Source organism: Hipposideros armiger, unplaced genomic scaffold, assembly GCF_001890085.2.
Source record: "Hipposideros armiger isolate ML-2016 unplaced genomic scaffold, ASM189008v1 scaffold_582, whole genome shotgun sequence".
NCBI lineage: Eukaryota > Metazoa > Chordata > Mammalia > Chiroptera > Hipposideridae > Hipposideros > Hipposideros armiger.
The window spans coordinates 404,762-411,820 of NW_017731932.1; the positions used below are offsets into that span (position 1 = coordinate 404,762).

At 44.4% G+C, this 7,059-nt stretch overlaps 1 protein-coding gene across 2 annotated transcripts in view; it reads right to left on the reverse strand.

Moving 5' to 3' along the window:
• SERPING1 (serpin family G member 1) overlaps positions 1–200 on the reverse strand; it is an 11,195-nt gene extending 10,995 nt beyond the window's left edge. For both annotated transcript variants that reach the window (XM_019624292.1, XM_019624291.1), the window contains exon 1: positions 100–200. The gene's annotated coding sequence lies outside the window, so the exon portion shown is untranslated. The remainder of the gene's footprint in view (positions 1–99) is intronic.
• Positions 201–7,059: the final 6,859 nt, after the last annotated feature.

The window sequence follows — 7,059 nt, forward strand, 5'->3', positions numbered from 1 at the left end:
CCTATAGAGACTGCAGAGATAAAAGGGGGCGGGAAACTGGGGGAGATAAAGAGAGGGATGAGGAGACCCACCCTCCCACCCCACCCCCAAGAACCAAACCTGCTCCCAACTCCTGGTCACTGGGTAGCTGCACTGCAGACTGGGTGGATAGTCCCACAGGGTCAGGGAGGGTAGGGTGTGTGTGTGGTGTGTGTGTGGGGGGGTGTCGGTCTTTTCTATTGGCTGGCCCAGGACACTGCCCAGTTACAAATTAAGGATGATTGATCTCTGGTGTGAGTTCCCGTAAATCACGATGGGTCGGGCCCCTTGGTCCGGCTTTGGGGGTCGGGCCAGGGATTTAGCCGGGAGCCCGGAGGGTAGGGAAGCTTGGGTGCAGCTCTCAGCTTTACACAACGAAACTTACCCCCCTTCTTCATGGGTCATGATAAAAAAAACAGCACAGACACAAAATGTGCTCTGTAGTTGACATGCAACCAGCTTTTCGGGAATTGCTCATCTGCTGAGTTTCCAAGGAACCCTTTGGAAATAGGCCCCATTGTGCCCCTTTGATATTTAAGATACCCAGCCTTGGAGCATTTCTTGTCTGGCCCATGATCACCCTCACTTGGAGATAAGCCTGAAGTGGACATAATCTCCTGAAGCCCTAACCTGGTCCCTGGCCTCCCCTGTCATCTGTGGGTGTGCTGCTTCGCCTCTGGGCCATCTGGAATCAGTGCTTCCTTCCCTGTAATACAGAGAAGGAGTCCCAGGCACCCAGCCCAGCAAGCATTAGCCTCAAGTAACAAACAAACAAACAAACAAACAAACAAAAGAAACCCGGAAAGCTGCGGTGTGTGTGTTGGAGGGAGCAGTAGCAGTGGCCTGGGAATTTCATTTATCTGAAATTCAAATTTAACTGGGCATTCAGTATCGTATTTACTAATAAATCTCATATCCAACTCATAACTCCTTTGACAGGCAAGACAGTCTCTGATGACCCAACACAGCTCTAATGTTCTATGATCTCCCTGCTGGGCCTGTCCTGTTTGGCACATTCAGGAAAATTGGCTGCTAGCACTGCTACTCTAAGGTACTGACCAAGGACAGAAGTGAGAGAGGATGTTTGTGTGTCTCCTTGGGAGTCTCTGGAAAACATGCATAAAGACTCTACACCTTCTTTGCGGGTGCTTCATTCCCTGTGGCCACTTGGGAACCTCCTAAACTGTGGGGAAGTTTCTTCACACCAATGCCATGTGAGGAATAGAGGGACAAAATAAAATGGAGTCACTATAGTCAAGCTGCTAAATTACCAAAATCAAATAGGATGAGGTACAAGGAAATGATTCTATTTTTTTTTAAGAACTTTTTTTTTTAAAAGAAATTTTATTGGGGAACAGTGTGTTTTTCCAGGACACATCAGCTCCAAGTCAAGTAGTTGTCTTCAATCTCGTTGTGGAGGGGGCAGCTCCTTGGCCCATGTGGGAATCAAACCGGCAATCTTGGTGTTATGAGCCTGCGCTCTAACCACCTGAGCTAACTGGCTGCCCCATGATTCTATTCTTGTTTTAACTGGCCTGGTAACTAAATTTTTGAACTTGCCAGTCCTGTGTCAATGCATCAAACCTTCAGATAATGCTCTGGTTACCCCCTGAAGGACTCACGTATCCAAAGCACCTGGCACCCAGCTGGCATCCATCATCCAGACTGCCTGACATCTGACTGATAATTGTCCTGGACCAATCCTAGGGCTAAGAATGCAGGCCTGAGTATTCCTAAGAAGGCACTTTTTACTATAAGAACTCAACTTTTCTTTTTCCTTCAGAACACTTCTGGGTTTTTTGCCTAGCTGTGATCCCAGATTGCAACCTCTAAGATCCTCGAATAAATCTTTATCACTTATTTCTAGTCAAAGCTTCCAGACTCTTTTTGGGTTTGTTTGACACATGGTTGGAGCAGCTGTACACACAATACCACTTCTCCATCTCCAGGGCCCAAGCTGAGGGCCTCGAAGACACATAGAGCTTATGGGTTCTGGAAAATGGGCCAGCCAAAGAAAAAGAAGGTGGTGGAAAACAACCTCCCTTATCCTCTTATTAGTCCTCATGACACATATGAAGTGGGTGCTAACATGAGTCCCATCTTAAATGAATTTAAAAAAAAAATGAGGGCCGGCCGAGCGGCGTGTTGATAAAGAGTTGGCTTGGGACACCAGAGGGCACTGGTTCGGATCCCACATATGAGGGCCAGTGACACTGCCCTCTACAGCTAAGATGCTGAACAACAGCTCAACCTGGAGGTGGGCTGCCGTGAGTCTTGGGTGACGGCGTAGGCTGCAGCCCCTGCTGCAGTGGGTTGCCATGGGCTACCGTGTGTAGCCAGCAGCCAGCGTGAGTGGCCAGCAGCCGCCATGAGCGGCCGTCCAGAAGCCGGTGACTGATCTGCCTGTCTGGGAAGAGCGCAATGATGGTGCCAACTTGGGCCAGTGAAGCAACGTCCTCCACAACTAGATTGAAGAACAAATCGACAGCAACTTGTCTGTTCCCCTTCCCCGAGTTCCCCAATAAAAATCTTAAAAAAAAAAAAAAATGAGAGTCACACAAATTAACTGATTCACTCACCCAACACAGCTAGTAAGTGACAGAGCCAGGATATGGACCAAGTCTGTTTGACCCTGAAATCCTGTATTAACCCCTGTAAATTACTGGCATATGCCAAGGGCTAGCCTAAAGCAGGCAGCAGAGTGAGCATCCTGTGGTCAACTGCAGGAGTCTGATGCTCTGTGGAGCAAGTCGCAGGGTGGACAAGGCCCAATTGAGAGGTTTTCCCAGCCTGTTGTTCTACCTTCACCAGCTATCTTAGCTCTCTGGCCAAAGCCATTCCTGCTCTCCCAATATTTAGAGGGTGTCTCTGCTTTGTGCAGTCTCTCCTGCCTAAAAAAGCTGAGGCTTTCCCTGACTGAGACACTAGCACTTTTCTGCTGGAGGTTGACTTAATTGAAGTGTGTGAAGAATTTCTCCTTAGCGTGGGTGTTCAGATAGTCCATCAGCTTAGATCTGTGAATCCAGTCCTTCCCCCACCCCTGGGGACCTTCTGTGCCATGAGAACTTTCCGTCTGGTGGGTGAGGAGGGATGACAAGCCCACAGGGACCTCTTCCCCTATGTTGTATGTATACATGGCTTCTAACCCCCGGGGGGTTTCCTGGTGTTGAACAAGGTTCAAGTTCTCCCTAAAGCTCTTTTTGTACTTAGAGCATTTTATCAGGCTTTTCTCCCACATAGGTCCTCAGATACTGAAAGGTACAAGCGGCTGTGAGTCAACGCTTTCTCACAATCTGTATACCTATAGTTTCTCCCCTGAAGGAAAATTAGACAAAACTTGGAAATCAGGAAAATGAATCAGGGGCAGCTGATTCTCAGAACACAGAGCATCATTCAAGTGACAATTTTCTCAGTTTTCCCACAGACAGTGCTCTGGTAGCACTCTGGATGCAGAGAGAAGTTGATTGGTTACAAAGAATGCCTTGGGCATGTGGGAGCTAAAAAAGTAATAGCTTTCCTCCCACCTTCTATGTTCCTCTAGCTGGGCTAATAATCAAATTAACAGACATATTAATAGGAGAAAATCAAATATTTAATACATGTTTATGGGGAATTCACATAGGCATGAAAATTCCAAAGGCACTGAGACAACATTGGGTGTATATGACATTTTTGGACAAAAGAGAAACATGGGGGACGGGATATTAGATTTCAGAAGTGAGAATGGGTGGGTTACAGGTAGTTGAGGAACAGCTGAATATGTGTGGCAGGAAAATTCTTTCTGGGCAACTCAGAAGCAATGGGACACTAGCTAATGGGGTTGGAGTCTTTCTGGCTAATGCTGGGGTGAATTTTCTTAAGGTGATTAAACCAATCCTCCCTTCCCAAGGCAGGTTTTTCTACCTGAATCTCTTGGGCAGGAAAAGAGTGGAGGGTCAAAGGTTCTTTCTGAGTCTTTTGTTTCTTAATAAACAGCTTAAAATCAATATCCCAAAAAGTAGCTTCAAGGTGGAAAAATTTTGGTTTCCTTCAGGCATTAGAGCTCAATCCTCTTTTTAGTACAAACTGGCTGAGAAATGTCATTCAAGAGAAATAAAATTTTCTTTGACTTCTTACTTACTATGGCTCAGGGCCCAGAGTCGATACTGTCAGATGTTGGCCTGCCAAAATAGGTACGACAAAAATATTTTTTGTCTGGTAGAGATGAGAGTGAAATGGAAACATTTGGAAAAGACGATAATGATAACTCCAAAGTTTATGGTCTTATTGGGCAGTAGCCAATTTGGTAGCTAATTTAGCTTTGTTATTCTAGCATTCTCTTTTTCACTGAGAGCATGTGCGCGTGCGCACGCGCACACACACACACACACACACACACAGAAACACACACACACACACACACACACACACACACACACACACACACCAGTTTCTTGCATCATTCTTTGAACCAGCTTTGCCATCCTGATGTTTGTCTTAATGTCCTCACTGCATGTTTGTGTGAGAATGTTTCTGCCATTCTGAGAACTGTGGTTCGGCTTTCCCTGTTGTGGTGGGGTTATGGATGCTTTGTGAGTCAAGATGGACTGAACCTTGTCTCCTATTTCCAACAAACATAGTCCTCTCTGGGGGGAAAGCTCAGGTTTGGCAGCCGTGAGTGAAGAGGCCGTGGGGGCTCCTGCCCCCTAACATCTTTACTCATTGCTTTTCTCACCAGTCTGTCTCACATGGGTTCTTTCCTGCTCAAATTTCCAGGGACCAATCCTCCCTGGGAACTTACTAGAATGTCTATGTTCACAGGACTGTTCTGCTAAAGACCCTCTTCTCCGATATTAGCACTCCCATGTCCAGTACAGCACTATTCACAATAGCTAAGATGTGGAAACAACCTAAATGTCCGACAGATGGACAGATAAAAAGAATGTGATATGTGTATACAATGGAGTACTATTCAGCCTTAAGAAAGAAGGAAATTCTGCAATATGAGACAATGTATTGGACCTTGAGGACTTTACGCTAAATGAAATAAGCCAGACATAGAAAGACAAATACTATATGATTCTACTTATATGAGATACCTAAAATGTTCAAATTCATAAAATCAAAGATTAGAATGGTGATTACCAGAGGCTATGGGGGAAAGAGGTTCTGGGGAGTTATTAATCAACAGGCATACAGTTTCAGTTAAATAAGACGAACAAATTCTAGAGATCTGCTGTACAATATTGTACCTATAGTCCACAATAATGTAGAATTAAACTTTGTTAAGAGGGTAAATCTCATGTTGTGTTCTTATCAAAATAAAACAAAACAGCTCCTCTCCTTTTCATCTTCCCTCAGTCTTCTGGTAGGAGGTGGGTGAGAGACAAAGAGAGGAATTAGATTCCAATTAATTTTTCAGACACAAACCCCCTGAACCCCACACTCACAGCCTATTTGAAAACCCTGGAAGGCAAAGGAATACAGAACTTTTCTGGGTAGATCAGAAACATGCAATGACTCTTTATGAGTGTTCTAAATGGGCTAATTTCTTTCTAAGGAAATTTTATATTATTCTGTCAAAATTATCACTACAATGTCATATATATGTTTTGTAAAAATTTTCAGACAACCCAGACATTTATTAAATGAAAAGTTATTTCAAATAAAACTGCTGGTAACAGTTGCAAGTGCATTCTTCCAGACACTCCTCTCTATAAAATTGTATATGCTTCTCCCATACATATAATTATTCTTCTTCCACAATTTCTTTTTTTACTTAATGAAGTACCACAGGCATTGCTCCATGTCATTACAGGCAGCTCCATCTCAGTCTTCCTAACAGCTGTATAGTATTCCATTGTATGGCTGTACCACAAAGCATTTTTTTGATCTCACAGTGAGAGATATTTAGGTTGATTTCCAACCCCTCTAACTGCATGCTGGTTCCAGAAAGCTCCCTCTTGCCCGCCCACTTCTGTACTTCTCACTCAGCAGCTTACCTGGGTTCTCTGCCACATTTCTGTATCTGACCTTTGACTCCACCTCTTTGGATAGAAAATCCAGGTTTGGACTATTTACTCAGCTGTGAATGTAGTCCCCTCAGATTGTGATTTCTTGTTTTGAATCTTGTTTCGAGATATCTATCTATTGAGAGATAGCTATCTATCTATCTATCTATCTATCTATCTATCTATTGAAAAAGAGAGAGAGAGAGAAAGACAAAGGTCAGTCTTTGTTCTAGTAAGGCCTTCAACTGATTGGATGAAGCTCACCCACATTATAGATGACATCTACTTTATTCAAAGTCCACTGATTTATATGTATATATGTACACACACACACACCCTGTTGGTTCTGCTTTGCTGATACAGCCCTGAACTGAAGGCTCAGTATGATGCACTGCCTTGACAACTGGTAAAACCAGTGAAACCGGAAGGGCCTTTAATGGCCTCACTGCAAGCCCCCTCCCCGCTTTGCTCCCTTGTATTGCCAAACAACCCTCCTTATCAGGGGACCAGGAAGAGTTCCTGCTCACCTCTGAGCACTGGGTTTTGGCTCCCCGCCAGCCTGCAGAATTATTCACACCAGCCAATCACTTACATCCTCCATGGGAGCCAGGGGGCTGGAAAGCCTGCAACCCACAGCCCTGGTTGCTCACTCTGTTCCTGAGGGCAGCCTCCACGTGGCCCTGTGTGGCAGGTGGTGACCTCCTCCCCCCTCAGGATGTAAGTCTGTGTGACTAAGAAGCTGATGTTGGTCTCATCTGTGCCATGTCAGGTGTCATGTATTCAGACAGCCTCCTAACTATTGGGAAGGAAAACCCCTCCCTCACCAATGGAATGAATAAGAGGTGTTTAAAACGAAAAGTTACTATTCCATCAAATTCTCTCCCAAAACCTGGTATTGCCATAATTTAAACTTTTAGCCAATCTATTAATATCTCATTATGGTCTTAATTTTTGTTTCCTTGATTACTAATGAGATTGAGCACTTTCTCATGTTCATTGTCCATTTGGAGTTTTTCTTTTTTTTTTAAAAAGATTTTTTTTTTATTGGGGA